The 18,617-nt window shown below is 39.8% G+C and overlaps 1 protein-coding gene across 3 annotated transcripts in view; it reads right to left on the bottom strand.

Moving 5' to 3' along the window:
• PRPF39 (pre-mRNA processing factor 39) overlaps positions 1–13,049 on the bottom strand; it is a 39,583-nt gene extending 26,534 nt beyond the window's left edge. The window contains exon 1 of one of the 3 annotated variants that reach the window (XR_003969539.1): positions 12,899–13,027. The gene's annotated coding sequence lies outside the window, so the exon portion shown is untranslated. Of the gene's footprint in view, positions 1–12,898 lie in introns of all 3 variants that reach the window. The other 2 variants (XM_032593706.1, XM_030319023.1) reach the window with 2 other exon arrangements.
• Positions 13,050–18,617: the final 5,568 nt, after the last annotated feature.

The raw sequence follows: 18,617 nt of genomic DNA, 5'->3' as shown, positions 1-18,617 counted from the left end.
ATGTGCATCTGTTTTCTTTCTTAAGTTCTGCATATGAGTGCAGTCATATGGTATTTGTTTTTCTCTGACTTATTTTGCTTAACATAATATACTCTAGCTCCATCCATGTCGTTGCAAATGGCAAGATTTCATTATTTTTGATGGCTGAGTAATATTCCATTATACACATGTACATATGTATGTATGTTTACACACACACACACACACACACCCCAACTCTTTAACCATTCATCAGTCAATGGACATTTGGGCTCTTTCCATAATTTGGCTGTTGTTGATAATGCTGCTAAAAACATCGGGGTTCATGTGCCCCTTCGGATCTGTATTTTTGTATCTTTTGGGTAAATACCTCATAGTGCAATTGCTGGGTCACAGGGTGGTTTTATTCAACAAGGCTACTAAGATCACTCCATGAAGAAAGGGCAGTATCTTTAACATGTGGTGCTGGGAAAACTGGATATTCACAAGCAGAAGAATGGAATTGGATCATTACTTTATACCATATACAAAAATTAACTCAAAATGGATTAAAAACCTGAATGTAAAACCTAGAAATATAAAACTTCTAAAATAAAACGTATGGGAATCTTCATTACATTGAATTTGGCAATGATTTCTTGGAAATGACACCAAAAACAAAGGGAACAAAAGTAAAAACAGACAAATAGGCTATAGCAAACTTTACATCTTTTGTGGATCAAAGAACACAATCAACAGAGTGAAATGGCAACCTACAGAAATAGGAGGAAATATTTGCAAATCTTATATCCAATCGGGATTAATATCCAGGATATGTAAAGAACTACAACTCAGTAACAACAGCAAAAAAAAAAAAATAATTTGATTTAAAAATGGGCAAAGGACAGGGCACCTGGGTGGCTCAGTCGGTTAAGCGTCTGACTACAGCTCAGGTCATGATCGCAGTTCGTGAGTTCGAGCCCCACATCAGGCTCTGTGCTGACAGCTTGGAGCCTGCTTCAGAGTCTGTATCTCCCTCTCTCTCTCTGCCCCTCCCCTCTTTGGTGTGTGTATGTCTGTCTGTCTGTCTCTCTCTCTCCCTCTCTCTCAAAAATAAACATTAAAAAAATTGTTCTAAGAAAAAAAAAGGGCAAAGGACTTCAATGGACATTTCTCCACAGATGATGTGCAAATGGCCAGGAAGCATATGAAAAGATGCTCAATATCACAAATCATCAGAAAAATGCAAAACAAAATCACAATGAGGTATTACCTCACATCTGTTATGATAACTACTATCAAAAAAACAGAGGGGTGCCTGGGTGGCTCAGTCGGTTAGGTGTCCAACTCTTCATTTTGGCTCAGGTCATGATCTCACGGAGTGTGAGATTCTCTCTCTCTCTCCCTCTCTCTCTGTCCCTCCTGCACACTCTCACTCTCAAACTAAATAAATAAACTTAAAAAAAAAAAAAAAACAGAAAATAACAAGTGTTGGTAAAGATGAGGAGAAACTGGAATCCTCATACACTGTTAGTGGAATTGTAAAATGATGCAACTGCTATAAAAAATAGTATGGAGTTTCCTGAGAAAAGTAATAATAAAACTACTATATATGACCTAAGAATCCCACTTGGTATATATCCAACTAAAAGCAGGGACCCAAACAGCTATATGCACATCCATGTTCATTAGCAGCACTACATGCAACAGCCAAAAGAAGGAAGCAAACCAAATGTCCATTGACAGATAAATAATATGTGGTATATACAATGAAATATTATTCAGCCTTTAAAATGGAGGAAATCCTGTCATATTCTATATGGATGAACCTTGAGGACATTATGCTAAGTGAAGTAAGCCAGTCACAAACCAAATTCATAGAAACAGAAAGTAGAATGCAGTTACCAGAGAATGGAGTGAGGGAGAAAAGGGGAGTTGTTTAATGAGTGTAGTTTCAGATTAAGATGAAAAGTTCTAGTAATCTGTTTATAACCATGTGAATATATTTAACACTACTGAACTATACACTTAAGAATAGTTAAGGTAAATTTTATGTTATGTGGTTTTTATTACAATTTTAAATAAAAGGTAAGACAACAGTTTAATTATAACTACATTAGGAAATACAAAGTACAAAAGACTAGTAGGAATTAGAATTTCCAGATCTTTCCTTCATCATAAGAAGATATAAAATGGTAGGGGTGCCTGGGTGGCTCAGTCGGTTAAGCGGCCGACTTCGGCTCAGGTCATGATCTCACGGTCCGTGGGTTCGAGCCCCGCGTCGGGCTCTGTGCTGACAGCTCGGAGCCTGGAGCCTGTTTCAGATTCTGCATCTCCCTCTCTCTGACCCTCCCCCGTTCATGCTCTGTCTCTCTCTGTCTCAAAAATAAATAAATGTTAAAAAAAAAAAAAATTTAAAAAAAAAAAAAAGATATAAAATGGTAAATATCAGAATAAACAGAGTAGGGGGAGTAAGTCCTACTTCTCTCCCTTAATATAAGCATGTGATCCTAGGTCATTCTTACTTTCCTCACTTCTAAAACACTTTATACTACTTGCACAGGGCTGTTAAGATCAGATGAGATAAAAGCATGTGGAGGTCTATAAAGTCACATAAATGAAAAGTATCACGGCAAACAAGTTCCTTAGAAAGTTTTATCTAAACCTAAGATGTTATACTTTAAAATAACAAAGGAGGGGCACCTGGGTGGCTCAGCTGGTTAAGCATCCTAACCTTCCGTCCTAACCTCCGACTTCCGGCTCAGGTCATGATCTCACTGTTTGTGAAAATTTCAAGCCCCGAGTTGGACTCTGTGTGCTGACAGCTCAAAGCCTGGAGCCCACTTTGGATTGTCTCCCTTTCTCTCTGCTCCTCCCCTGCTCACTCTCTGTCTGTCTCTCCTTCAAAAATAAACATTCAAAAAATTTTTCTTAAATAACAGAAAAGAAAAAAGAACTTCACAATGCACTTAAATTTTTTTGCATAAGTATTAGGAGGGAAAGAGCTGTTGACTTTGACTTCATAAAACTAGTAGTCAACACAGAGTTTATCTGGAGGTCTATCTTATTTCTTGATTTTTCAATTTTAGACATTTTTTACCATCTTACAGAATATTAGGGTTTAACTATTGTACCAAACATACCTTCACAATTTCCCTCTCACATGCTCTAATTTCTATCAGTTTGGAGTTAAATCAACATTCAGGTTTACATTAGCATGCCTCTGTAAACATTTTTTTCAAGCTATCTTATATACTATAATTACATTTCCTTGCTTCTACCTCTTTAAATCTTTCCTTATTATTTTCAAGTTTGGCTGTCTTTGAAAAATGACTCCAAACTCCTGTAGAGGCCTTATAAAAGTCCTTCAAAAAAAAAAAAAAAAAATGACATTTGGGATGCCTGGCTGGCTCAGTTGGTAGAGCATACGACTCTTGATCTCAGGGTCATGAGTCTGATTGAGCCCCATGTGTGGCACAGTTTACTTAAAAAACAAAACAAAACAAAACAAAAAACCTGATACTTATAGTATCAAGTCCATTTTCCCTTCGGGAGACATCCTTTCCAAAACTATCTAATCTGCAGCAATCTAGACTGGCTTGTCTGGTCTAGGTTTTGTCTGTTCATTTTGATCCAAGGAATTCCTTTCACTTATTTCTCATTTATAACAGCCTTTTTCTTTCTTGACTTATTCCCTCTTTTAGAGAATATTTCTATAACTTTCTCAAAAAGGGTATGTGGTGTAAAAAAATTAAGACTTTCCAATTCTAAAATTCTCACAATTGAATGATAGATTGTCTAAGTATAAAATTCTAGAATGAAAATAATTGTTTCTTAAAGAGTTTTGAAGGGGGGTGCTTGGCTGGCTCAGTCAGAAGAGGCAACTCTTGATGTTGGGGTCGTGAGTTTGAGCCCCATGCTGGGCATAAAGATTAGATAGATAGATAGATAGATAGATAGATAAGGGGACGCCTGTCTGGGTGGCACAGTTGGTTGAGCATCCGACTTTGGCTCAGGTCATGATCTCAGTTTGTGAGTCTGAGCCTTGCATCGGGTTCTGCGCTGACAGCTCAGAGCCTGGAACCTGCTTTGGATTCCGTGTCTCAGTCTCTCTCTGCCCCTCTCCTGATCACGTTCTCTCTCTCCCTCCCTCCCTCCCCCCACCTCAAAAATAAACATTAAAAAAAGGAGTTTTGAAGGAATCTTTCCATTGTTTCCTAGCATAGTGTACTCCTATTGAGAAAATTCCTCTATATGAGACCTGGTTTTTTTCTCCAAGGCAGTGTTTAACATCTCTCTTCATCTCAGGTGTTCCGAAATTCCATAATGGTATGTGCCTTAAGGTGATTCTTTTCTACTTATTCTTCTGGCATTTATTTCAGAGGCCTACTTTAATCTAGATATTTACATCATTCAATTCTTATGTTCCACATGTATCATTTCAGTGATATTTTCTCCACTTGGTTTTATCTTTTATCTTTTTTTTGAACTCACATTACTCAGGTGTTAGACCTCCTGGACTGATTCTCTACTTTTCTTACCTTTTCCTTCATTTACCTCATCCCCATCCCCATTCTCCTCAGATCACTTTTACTAGATTTTTATTTTAATTCCCTTTTTTAATTCTCTGAATAATCTATTTTGTAGTTTCCTATTCCTGTTTCACTAGTTCAGTATCTCCTGCTCTCTCTCTCTCTATAAGTCACTTTTAAATTTTCTTCTGTTCTCAGCACTATCTCTTCTGAGTGTCTTTTGAGTATTTGCTTTGTTCTCCCAAGTGGAGTGGTCTTCAAACTGCTGTTGAAGAAGTGTGAGGCATCACAAAAAATCAGAAGCTAGATACAAGTTTGGAAACTGGTGAGGCTCCACACAGGATGGCATTCTATTGAGGGGGAGCTCACTAAATGTCAGTGCTTTACATCACTTCCCTTGTGTTAAGTTTTCCCAAAGAAGAATGTTTCAACTTAAAAATCTATAAAGAAGGCAACATGCATTCTGGGACCAAAGAAAATAAACAGGGCTAGTGATGTCACCATTCAGTATGTAAGCTTTCATTCATTTCCCATTTGCATCAAGACCCTTTACCCTTGCCCCACCTCCCACCACCTGTGTCAAAACTTCTCTGGTTCCACCCTCTTCAAATAGCATTCAGTTTTTTGCAGTCTATACTACATGGAGAAGGAAAATCTATGGTCTAACCTACTCCAGACTTTCAACCAACCCTCGAATTTTTAGCTCCATTCAGCACTCTCATCTTCAGAGGCGCTTGGTACCCGGAATTCCTGAGCCTCTCTGGAATTTTGTGGGATGATCCATATACTTTTTTTTTATTAACGTCCCTTTCTGCAAGTACAGAACTAAACGCAGAAAAATGAAAACCTAAGTTCATCAGTTAAATCCTGTCCATCTGTTTCTTCCAAGATGTTAATTCTCATGCTGATTTGCTCTTCTGTTCTTTGTCCTTTAGGGTTTACACAATTTTATTTCTTTTTTTATGTTATTTTTTTATTTTACTGAAATTAGGTGTACAAATTATGCTGAATCCCCTCCATTTAGGGTTTTTAAAAATTTCTAACCAGTATCATTTCCCTGTGTAATAATATTCATTCAATATTTAGTAAGCAACATCTGTGTGTCAGATACTACTGTTCCAGTACTGGAAATTTAACTGAACAAAACAAAGTCCTTACAAGGAGCTGACATCTTAGTTGAATAATACAGACATCTCTTTAAAAAAAAAAAAAAAGTAAGTTTACAGTATGTACATGGCATTAAGTACTAAGAACAAAACAAAGGAGAAGATGAGGTAGTAGGAAAGTCAATTATACAGATATGCAAAGCAAGAAAATTCCAGGCAGCAGAAAGAGCCACGTTCTGAGACAAGTGTTTATTTAGCATGTTTAGAGAAGCCCGCTAAGCAAGAAGGACCCTATGTCCATATTTGCTTAAATATCCCTCAATCTGGTTTGAGTCCTTCCTAATACTTACTAAGTATGTCACAGTGAATCTCATGTAAATACTTATTTTTGAAAAGCTATTTCTTTGGGATTATATTCTAAAATTTCAATATGCCAACATGTAGCATAAACCTTAAAATTAAGCATATTTTAACCTAACACTAACACTTGTAGAATTTTCTCTTAAAGAAATAATGATGGGGGCGCCTGGGTGGCGCAGTCGGTTAAGCGTCCGACATCAGCCAGGTCACGATCTCGCGGTCCGTGAGTTCGAGCCCCGCGTCAGGCTCTGGGCTGATGGCTCAGAGCCTGGAGCCTGTTTCCGATTCTGTGTCTCCCTCTCTCTCTGCCCCTCCCCCGTTCATGCTCTGTCTCTCTCTGTCCCAAAAATAAATAAAAAAAAAAAGTTGAAAAAAAAAATTAAAAAAAAAAAAAGAAATAATGATGAATCCTGTAAGTTTTAGACTAACAAAGTCAATAAAAGAGATACCTAAAAATAAGTGACATTTCTTTTTTTTTTTTTTAATTTTTTTTCAACGTTTTTATTTATTTTTGGGACAGAGAGAGACAGAGCATAAACGGGGGAGGGGCAGAGAGAGAGGGAGACACAGAATCGGAAACAGGCTCCAGGCTCTGAGCCATCAGCCCAGAGCCCGACGCGGGGCTCAAACTCACTCACGGACCGCGAGATCGTGACCTGGCTGAAGTCGGACGCTTAACCGACTGCACCACCCAGGCGCCCCAATAAGTGACATTTCTATAGTTAGAAATAATTTAACCATCTGTTAGTACACTATGCAGTCCAGCCCATATCACTCCAATAAAAATACTAATTTCTCATAGTGAGCTATTTGCCACAACCAGTGGTCAGTCTTTATCCTATTAGATCTCCATTAATCCTCCATTTCCTTCTTAAAATTCCTTACACCTCCAAGAAATATATTATGATACCAACCTCCCAACCCCATCACCTCATTTATAATCTTGCCTCTTTTTCCCCTCTCAAAGTATTTGTTTTATAGCACTCCTATAATGGCTGAAATCCATCATTACTGGTCCTCCTCCTTGCCTTGGTCATAACTGATTAAGTATCTCTGCTCCTACCAAAGGTCATACCCTGAACAACTCATGATCTGATCACTTCTCCCACCCATCTTCTCAAGAATGTTGCTTCTTAAATTATCTTTACTCTTCATCAGTTTCTCTCAGTGTACTAAATCTATTCCACTAGCATTCAACATGTGTAAATGTTTTTCTTCTTTTATATAATAATTTATAACATATATACTACAATGTAGCTTAACTTAAAAACAAGCAAATGGTAGGGGCACCTGGGTGTGTTTCAGTCTGTGGGACATCTGACTCTTGCTTTCAGCTTAGGTCATTATGTCATGGTTCCTGAGATCGAGCCCCATGTCAGGCTCTGTGCCTGTTTGGATATTCTCTCTCTCTCTCTCTCCCTCTCTTCTCTGCCTCTCCTTCTCAAAATAAGTAAACTTAAAAAAAAAAAAAAAAAAGCAAAGGGTAATCAAGCATAAGCTATGTTAAAATTTGGATTTTATTCTAAGGACAAAGTCAACTAAGTTGTCTAAGCTTGTTATCTCTACTTCTGTAACCTCCATTCACTTGGTAATTTGGTTTCCTTACCACTCTGAAATTTGCCAAGGTCACAATCTTCTTGTGTATAAATCCATTTGAATGCTTCCTAATTCATCTTTCTGATCTACTCTTGTTTTTTTTTGTTTTGTTTTTCTCTGATTCACTCTTCACAGCATCCAACAGGAATGATGACTTTCTACTTGAAAGGTTCTCTTTCCTTGCCTTTTCTGACATACCGCATTTACATAGCTTTCCTCCTACCTTCTTGGATTGCTCCCTTACCATTTGGAAGACATTTTTTTCTTCTCACAGTCCTATAAGAATTGGTAGCACCCGGGGCACCTGAGTGGCTCAGTCAGTTAAGCGTCCAACATCAGTTAAGCATCCAACATTGGCTCAGGTCATGACCTCACAGTTTGTGAGTTCGAGCCCCGCATCGGGCTCTGTGCTGACAGCTCAGAGCCTGGAGCCTGCTTCGGATTCTGTGTCTCTCTCTGTCCGCCCCTCCACTGCTTGCACTCTGTCTCTCACATTGTCTCAAAAATAAATATTTAAAAAAATTAAAAAAAAAAAAAAAGAATTGGTAGCTCCCAAGATGTTATCCTCAGCTCTTTTTTTCAACCAACACTCTCCTTGGGCTGATAATGTTCTCCCATCTGATATATTTTCTCACTTGGCTTCCAAGTCACATCATCTCTTCTTCCTACCTCACTATCACTGTTTCACCTGAGTGCCAGTCTCCTGAGGCAAATTGGGTATTCCTCTTCCATGTGATTTTTTTTTTTTTTTTTTTTTTTGAGAGAGGGACAGAGTGCAAGCAGGGGAGGGGCAGAGAGAGAGGGAGACACAGAATCCGAAGCAGGCTCCAGGCTCCAAGCTGTCTGCCCAGAGCTCAATGCGGGGCTCACAGTCACAAAACACGAGATCATGACCTTAGCCAAAGTCGGACACTCGACCGACTGAGCCACCCAGGCACCCCTCTATGTGATCTTTTAGAGTGCCCCAGGACTCAATCCTTGGTCATCTACTCTTATCTCCATTAACTCCCCAATCTCACATGGTTTTAAATACTAATTATGTGCCAACTCCCAAATTCCCATCCAGTCATTTCAAATTACAAAATGTCCTTAAAAGAACGTCTGATCTCTCCCCCAAAACCTGCTCTATCCATTTCCTTCTCCATCTCTGACAGAAAATCCCTCCTTTCAGTTGCTCAGGCCAAAAATCTCGGGGACTCATCCTTGCTTGACTCTTCTTTCCCTCACACCCAACCAATTTTTTATGGAATCTTTTATATTCAGCATCACACTTCTTATAATCTTCATTCAAACCACTCATCTCTCATCTACAATACTATGACAGTCTTCCATAACCTTCTACAGGTCTCCCGCTTCTTCCTTTTTGCTGCATTCCACCAGCTCCCAATCCCCAGTCCATTCTCAATACAGCAGATAGTATTCTTTTTAAAACATAAATAAGACCATGTCACTCCACTGCTCTCACAGAGTAAAAGTCACTGCCCTTGCAATGACTCACTGTCCTTTTGACCTCATCTTCTCCTACCATTGGCCTCACTCAGCCCCAGTCACAATGACATCTTGTTTTCTCTGAAACAGACCACATTCTCCAGCCTTAGAACCTTTTAGGTGGCTGTTTCCTCTACCAGCATTATCTTCTCCCAGATACTCATATGGATAACTTCCTTATCTCCTCCTTTGTTGAAAGGTCACTTTCTCAATAAGACCTACCTGGACAACCCTATTTAAAATTGTAACTTGCTCCCATCCCCAGCACACAAGATTCCCTTTACCTTCCTCAATCTTTTTTTTTAATATTTATTTATTTTTGAGACAGTGCAAGCAGGAGGGGGGGACAGAGGATCTGAAGTAGTCTCTGCACTGACAGGCTGATAGCAGAGAGCCTGATATGGGGCTTGAACTCACAAACCACAAGATCGTGACCTGAACCTACTGAGCCGCCCAGGTGCCCCTATTTTTTTTTCTTTTTATTCATAGTATTACACTATAACATGGTATATACCCTAACATAAGAATTAACCATCCCCTTCTTTTTACTCACAGTAGTATTGCTATAGTTTAAGTAATCATTATCTCCCTCAATAGACCAACATTTTTCAAACTGTAGACTGCTTCAGACCAGCTTGTTCTTTTTTGCAAATGAAAAATAAAATAGAAAAAAATTTTAGGGGTGCCTGGGTGGCTCAGTTGGTTAAGCGTCTGACTTCGGCTCAGGTCATGATCTCGCAGTTTGTGAGTTTGGGCCCCACATCAGGATCTGTGCTGACAGCTCAGAGCCTGGAGCCTGCTTCGGATTCTGTGTCTCCCTCTCTCAGCAGGCTCCAGTCTCTGAGCTATCAGCCCAAAGCCCGACACAGGGCTAGAACTCACGAACCAAACCGTGAGATCATGACCTGAGCTAAAGTTGGATGCTTAAACCAACTGAGCCACCCAGGCACCCCCAAAGTTTGTTTATTTAAGCAATCACTACACCCAACATGGGGCTCAAACTCACAACCCGGAGATCAAGAGTTGCATGCTCTACTGACTGAGCTAGCCAGGTGCTCCTATTTTATCTCCCCTCTTAAGTAATGTTTATCAAACTTTAGACCGCTTCAAATCAGCTTTTCAAATCAGCTTCTCATTTGTTTTTTAATAGAAAAACATAGAATTGAAAACAAAGTATCAGAGTTCAGGCACATATTGAGGGCCTATTGTTGAAACACATACAGAATGCAACTACTGTTTTTTGGGATTCACTATTACATGTACATATTATTACAGGTCTCAGTCAAAAAAAATTGAAAAACACTGCTACACTAAGGCTACGGATAAATTAATATTACTGTAATGTTAAATTCAGAAGAACAGCGATCTTGGTTTTGTTCAGTACTGTGTTCTTAGAACCTAAAACAGTGTCTGGTATGTAACAGCACATTAAATGTCTGTTGAACAAGTGAGTGACCTAACTTTTCAAACACACGAATCCTACAGTATTCCTCCTCATTGCCATTTACAAAGCCCAATATATTTTTCATGTCTGAGCCTTGGCTCACCCTGTTTTCTGAGCCTAACAAAACTTTCCTCCTTTTCTCAACTCACCAAACCAATCAATGCCTTTTTACTACATTGCACTTTCTTATAAAATCTTATTAGAGACCTAAAGTTCATAAGCACGAAAGAAAACATGATAAATTATAAACTGACAGTGTAGTACATTAAATAAATACAGTTCTTTATCATACATTGAACTTTTAGTTCAGTTATAACATACATTAAACATTTCACTAACAATTCAGCATGCCATCTTAAAATTTAAAAGGTCTTTTGGTGGATCACTTAACCCATACTTAACTAAGAATGGGAAGTCTAATTTAATGTCTTCTAACTCTATAGGCACTCAAGATCATACTGTTTATTATTCTTTTCATAAACAGAGCAACCCACAAAAAAAATCTAAGGACTAAAAAGTCAGTAGTTTGCGTACTGCAAATCAACTAGCTTTACAGATACTCTGTTCCTCACACACAGATAAGCCAATTTGAAAACAAATGCTGTTAAGAAAAGAGACTAACCACTGGTTTTGGCAACGACTTTCAGAGGCTAAACAGAATGTTCACAGATAGACCTTTTTTAAGTTTCCACATATTAAACACTTAGTATGTTCCAAAAACTCAACTTTATATACACATATTTACATAAATGTCTGCGTCATCTTCAGGTCTTTGAAAAAAAAATCACCATTTGACTGGAACTACTACTACTACTACTTCCTATCTCCTTTGACTATTTTTCACATACACAGAAAATCCTATGTTCTACGTGGAATTACTTACTAACATACCACAGAAGGTTCTGTTCTATTTATTTAGTTTTTAAGATTTTATTTTTAAGTAATCTCCACACCCAACATGGAGCTCGAACTCGTAACCCTGACATCAATAGTCCCATGCTCTATGGACTGAGCCAGCCAGGTATCCCTGTTCTTTATCTTTAAAACACAGGCGTGTGCAAACACACACACACACACACACACACACACACACACACACACACACACTTTTATCATCTGATTTATAAAATTCTTTTGCTTACTCAACTATAGGTAAGCAAGTAAAAATATTACCAAATACTCTGACACTAAAAAAAAAAAAAAAAAAAAAATTCTGCTTTTCAATTCTCATTTCAAATATCTCATACCACCTACTAATTAGCCATCTTTGGTCAACACCTAATTATTCCAGAGTTCAGAGTCTAAGACCTGTATTCTTTAGTAGAACTCCTTTAGTTCACTTTATCCCTACCAGAAGCTGAACAGTGGAAAGTTCCAACTTTTGCAACTCTAGAATGAGGTTATAAATGGGAGGAAGGAGGGGGGGGGTACCTGACAGTTGTTTGTTTTTTTTCAATCCACTTAAGCTCCCAGAGAGACAAAACACTTAAGTTCCAACACGAGCTTCATACAAAACACTTAAGTTCCAACACGAGCTTCATACAAAACACTTAAGTTCCAACACGAGCTTCATGCTTCCCTGTAAGCTTCAACCTTTCTAGCTGTAAAAAAGTTTACAGTATTTCTGAACAGATTGGATCAGTTGCCAAATAACATGAAGTCCTTACAGAGAAGGCAACATGAACATCAAACTAAAAAATCGGCATAAAATAATATGGTATTATAATATCATCGATAAAAAGAGCAGTACTACTTACTAAATTTCAAAGCGAGAAAAACACACTGTTGGTCTCTGACTACAAAAGGTAAACATTATTTTTAAATAGATTTCTTTAAGAGATCCTATTAAGATCTTCAATGGCTGCTTTTCCTGCTTCTATCCTGTGCCGCCAAAACCTCTGGCCGGTATTTGAGGTGCTGTGACTCAGGGTCCTAAAAGTGTGACTAGTGTAGTCAGAACACGCAGCGCGCGCCCCTACAAGGCGCCTACAAGCTTTAATTAACAGAATTTGAATTCTCCCAATTCTCTAGCGGCTACTACTGAGTCCCTTCCATTCCCAGTTGTCCCGGCACACTGGTTTGCATCTCTTGAGGAAGCAAGGGCTTCAGACTCACCCCCAAAACGCTTCCTATATCAAGGTGGAGGCCCACATTTCCCCGCGCTCCGTAAGCACTCGTCAGAGAAGCGTTTGGTCTAACTAAGAAAAGAAACCTTGCACTGCTCCACCCAACAGGTGGGAAGGAGAAAGGAATGGACAGCTGGGAGCCGAGGCCAGGCCAAGCCTGGCCTCAAACACGGCGGGAGAGGGAGGCCGCAACCCCAGTGCGGCCTGAAACAAGGCAGGCCCCTTCCAGTCCCTCGAATCACCAACCCCACCCCCCAGGCCAATTCCAAGACGCCCGCCCCAGCTGACCTGATGACGGATGCCACTCAAGGCCATGAGCCGCAGTCTGGGCCAACCGAGCCGAGGATGGCAGTTCCACCGTCACCGTCCCACAGCCACCGCGGCAGCCGCCACCAACACCAAAGCCGCCTCGTCGAGAGCGCGGCGCGCATGCGTCGGTGTCCCAAGGGGCGAAGGAGTCACGTGGTTGTGCTGCGCGCAGGCCTCGCCCTCAGCGGGATCCTAGGGCCCCGGCCCCGCCCGGTCTCCGCCTGGTGTACGCCCCGCCGTCACCGAAGACCGGGCAGCTGCTCCTGCTGTTTTCTTCCCTCTGTGGAGACTTTCTAAGCTAGAAGACGGTGTGTAGGGTCTTTTAAATTCTTGATCTTAAACACAGATACCGCCCCGCCCCACCCCGGAAAGAAAAATATTGTAGAAAAATGTTGTCTTTTGGGGCAAGTATAAGGTTTTTCCCAACAATTTACCACTCTCCCTAGACATCAACAGAAATTCGGTCTTAAATCTCCATACTTCAGGATGATACGGATTCTAGGTCCTCTCAGGTCTCCTCACGAGGAAACAGGAAAAAAAGAAAAAAAAAGAGGAAACTGGTGGAAACAAGTTAGGGGCTTGAGGAACTGATCATTAAAAGGATGTGTAAGATTATCCTCTGGACAAATATGAAGGCTCCTTGCCTTGACAATCTTAGCAGTCCTCTCGAATTACACTCCCATCCTCACTTTAAAAATGGGTTTTTTTTTCTTCCAATCCGGCCTCTATCCTGTTTCTGTTACAAGGTTCCTGAGTTCACACACCACCTACCATGCAATCTCTTGTTCAAGGTTCAGCAGTACCATAATTGCACTGCAAGTTCCTCCTTTGGAATCTGATTCCAGAAATATTTCTTTGCAAGATGGCATTTCCTGTGCACAACCCTGTTAATCGTAAATCCCCTCGATACTAACTTTGCTTCCAAATAGGAAAAGCGGGGGCACCTGGCTGTCTCAGTCAGAGGAGCATGGGACTCTGTCTCCCGGTGCTGAATTCAAGCCCCCCATTAGGGGTAGAGACTACTTAAATACAAAAATAAACTTAAAAAAATCAGTCTTCTTATGTCTACCTTTCACTTTCATCAAACTGTGTTGCAACTTTCCCTTTCCCTTTCCATTGGCACTTCTAATATTCAAGCTAACTTTTGGATTCTCAGTGCAGCTACACCTTTTACTGGTTTTAACCAGCAACTTTAGATGTTGACTATGGGAAGGAACAGTTAAGGGAATAATATATTGGAAAGACTGGCAGAATTTGCCCCAGCACTGTCATTCAGTGTTTCTGAGTGCCAAGCCGTCACTCCTTTTCTGGTTCTTCCAATCTTTCCTAAACTTATTACAAATTCTTCATCAGTAAATAAGATTAGCTCTGAGATAGCATTCCCCTCCAATAGCCATTTTGTAAAAATCTATCTACTTATTCTTTATTCACTGTAGATTCATTGTTTCTCTTTATCTAGTTTTCTACATCTTACCTTTCCAACCAGTCAGTGCTCTTGCTCTCACTCTCCTGCTTTAAAATCTCCACTGTTTTTTTTTTTCCTGATAAATTTCTTGCCATTATGGCATCTGCTTTTTGGAAGACCCAGACTAACACAAAACCTCACATAAATGTGAAATTTAAATGCAATGTGTTTTCTCCTAATTGATTACATTACCTTCCATATGTCAGTGACTCATGCAGTGGACATTTTTTGTTTTAGCATACAAAACCCTCGCTCTGTTTGGGATATCACCTCTCTCTGACGCAGAGAGCCTACATTCCACTGTAGGAGCCAAAACTACTAGACACTTACTTTCCTAGTCCCCCTACAAACACGCACGTGCACACACACACACACACACACACACACACTTAGAGATATGCACACATGACTCTTAAGGCCAGGATTCAGTGTGGGAGTGTGTGATATCAGTGGGTGATGTGGTACCTCTCCTCTATAATACTGGCAGTAGTGTTTTCCCCAGACCAGCTCTGTGATGCAATTTGGACATTCTTACTAGCTACCTAGCCTCATAAAAAACTATAATAACATATGCTTTTTATGAACTCTCTTCTGTTTGAATTAGGCATCTACAGGGGCTCCTGGGTGGCTCAGTTGATTAAGCATCCAACCCTTGATTTCTGTTCAGGTCGTGATCTCATGGTTTGTGAGTTCAAGCCCCACATTGGGCTCCATACTGACTTTGTGGAGCCTGCTTGGGATTCTCAACGCATACAGTACACATATGGCATAAAACTGCAGCCATCTAGAATGACGTGCCCATGGAAGGCAAAACTTTTGGCAGAAAATGAAGGGTGGGGTGGTTATTTATACTAATACTGGACAGCTTAAAGACAGTGATAAGATCAGATTTCTAAATTCTTAGCTTAAAGTAGGGACCAAAAATCAAGGACTTCCTCTGATAGTAACAAAAGAATTTATTCTTCGCAGCCATGGGCCTAAAAGAGCCAAATACACTCAATGTCTGAGCCCACAGATTGCCAAATTACAATGTCAGTTGAATTCATAGCCTTGTCAGAACTCTTCTGTGAAGATTAAGGCATTGTTCAGGAAAGAGCAGAACCAAAGAAATGAAATGGGCACATGGTAGAATTCAAATAATTTGAAGTATCTTTAACTCATAACCTCTCAGTGTTTGAGCCTCATTCATCAAACAAAAGCAACCCCTTCTCACTGGTCTGAAGAGATCATTCCTGCCTTATTTGGAAATCTATATAGACTTCACCAAATCTGTTGAGACCACACCTTGCATGAAGAGGCCAGTTTTTCTCATTTTCTACTCCCAATACTTACATTTTTCCTCAACTTAGAATCAGATTCCAGCATATTCTGGGGGCCAGTTATAATGTCAAACTTAAATAGCAAGACTTAAATAGCAAGACAGTTGAAAGTTTACAAATTTACCTTGACAAAAGTATGGAGAATACATGAGAAATTTCACTGAGTGCTAGACGAAGAAGAAAATAATTTTAGATGAGATTATATATATGTAATATGTATTATCTATATTTATAATATTACATATTAACATATACGCATATATGTATATATAAATTCAATGGTTCTAATAGTTTGTTTTGTAAGAGTGTTGGCATGAACTATTCATCAACAAATTTCCATTTACCTGTAACCATGTATCCCTAAGAGTGCCAGGTATACTCCCTTCACCAAGATTTAAGAAATACACAGGAGAGGGGAGAGTCAGCATCTTTGAAAAGTACTACAGTCTCCAACTTACATGGTTCAAGTTAATGATTTTTCAACTTCAAGATGGTGCAAGAGTGATTAAGCACATAGTCAGCCACTCAGTCACGAGGGTAAACATACCCTTAAAACCATTAAAACACTTGGGGCACCTGGGTGGCTCAGTCGGTTAAGGGTATGACTTTGGCTCATGTCATGATCTCACAGTTCACAAGTTCAAGCGCCGCATCCAGGTCCGACAGCTCAGAGCCTAGAGCCTGTTTCAGATTCTGTCTCCCTCTCTCTCTGCCCCTAGCCTACTCATTCTCTCCCTCTCAGTCTCTCTCTCTCTCTCTCTCTCTCTCTCAAAAATAAAACATTAAAACATTTTTAAAAACATTAAAACACTTAAAACCATTCTGTACACATACAACCATTGTTATTCACTTTCAGTACAGTATTCAATAAATTACATGAGATATACAACAGTTAATTATATAATAGGCTTTGTGTTACATGATTTTGCCCAACTATAGGCCATTGTGTTGTGAGCACGTTTTTTTTTAGTAGAAAATATTTTTTATTATTTTTTAATATATGAAATTTACTGTCAAATTGGTTTCCATGCAACACCCAGTGCTCATCCCAAAAGATGCCCTCTTCAATGCCCATCACCCACCCCTCCCTCCCTCCCATCCCCCATCAACCCTCAGTTTGCACTCAGTTTTTAAGAGTCTCTTATGCTTTGGCTCTCTCCCACTCTAACCTCTTTTTTTTTTCCTTCCCCTCCCCCATGGGTTTCTGTTAAGTTTCTCAGGATCCACATAAGAGTGAAAACATATGGTATCTGTCTTTCTCTGTATGGCTTATTTCACTTAGCATCACACTCTCCAGTTCCATCCATGTTGCTACAAAGGGCCATATTTCATTCTTACTAGCCATGTAGTACTCCATTGTGTATGTAAACCACAATTTCCTTATCCATTCATCAGGTGATGGACATTTAGGCTTTTTCCACAATTTGGCTATTGTTGAGAGTGCTTGAGCACATTTTTTTTATTAAAAAATTTTTTTTCTAATGTTTATTTTATTTTTGACAGAGAGAGAGAGAGAGAGACAGAGCACAAGTGGGGGGAGGGGCAGAGAGAGAGGGAGACCCAGAATTCGAAGCAGGATCCAGGCTCTGAGCTGTCAGCACAGAGCCCGACGCAGGGCCAAACTCACGGACTGCGAGATCATGACCTGAGCTGAAGTCGGATGCTCAACCAACTGAGCTACCCAGGCACCCCAGTACTGAGCACGTTTAAGGTAGACTATGCTACGCTATGATGTTTGATAGGTGTGTTAGATGCATTTTCAGCTTACAACATTTTCAACTTACAATGGGTTTATTGGGACAAAACCCCATTGTAAGTCAAGGAAGATTGTGTGGTAGTTTTTCTCTGTGGCTGGGGGTGCTATAGTAGGGTCTTCTGTTGATATACGTGCAGTGATTTCTATGGTGATACAAAGATTCCTAGATGGCAGAGAACTCAATTATTAGAGGCAAAGAAGCATAATAAGGATAATAGGGAGCAGGATCTTGTGGTGATTAAATGGTCTGACCAGCAGGGATACTTAGCAATATCTTTTTTTTTTTTTAAGTTTATCTATTTTGAGAGAAAGCGAATGTGAGTGGGGGAGGAACAGAGAGAGGGAGAGAGAATCCCCAAGCAGGGTCCAAGCCACCAGTGCAGAGCCTGATGTGTGGCTTGAACCCACGAACCATGAGATTATGACCTGAGCTGGAGTCAGACACTTAACTAACTGAGCCACCCACTTGCCCCAAAGTTGTTGTTGTTGTTGTTGTTGTTTTTTAACATTTATTTATTTTTGAGAGAGTGTGCATGCGCACACGAGCGGGGAAAGGGCAGAGAGCTAGGGAGACAGAAGATACCAAGTGGGCTCTGTGCTGACAGCAGATTTGGGGCTTGAATTCATGAGCCAAACCGTTAGATCATGACCTAAGCCAAAGTCAGATGCTTAACCCACTGAGCCAGCCAGGAGCAACAATACTTAGCAATATCAAATTGATCATGGGATCGAAATAGATGAATAAAATACTAAGATCTTAGTTGTTTTGTATTAAAAAAAAAAACTCTAAATAAGGGAATCACAATTTCTCACCTAGTTCCCATGACCATTTGAAATAAGGGAAGGAACCACTAAGGATTCTGCAATAATATCACAATGAAAATATCACTATGAAAGGGATCTCTGGCTACGTATCAAGGTAACTTCACACTGGGGGAAAAAATATGCTTTTCAGAATTGATTGGACACTGGTTCTGAACTAATACCAGTTCCCAGGGGCATAGAATGCCTTTGTGGTTCATCAGACAGAATGGGGGCTTATAGAATATGACAGATATTATTGACTGGCTCAGTCATATCTATTCCCACTACAATCCCTATTATTTTCCTCTACTTTTGAGACGAGGAAATGAAATACTCAATTTCTCAGCTTCCCAT

This window comes from Lynx canadensis, chromosome B3 (assembly GCF_007474595.2).
Source record: "Lynx canadensis isolate LIC74 chromosome B3, mLynCan4.pri.v2, whole genome shotgun sequence".
Taxonomy (NCBI): domain Eukaryota; kingdom Metazoa; phylum Chordata; class Mammalia; order Carnivora; family Felidae; genus Lynx; species Lynx canadensis.
This window is presented reverse-complemented; position numbering and strand designations above follow the sequence as displayed.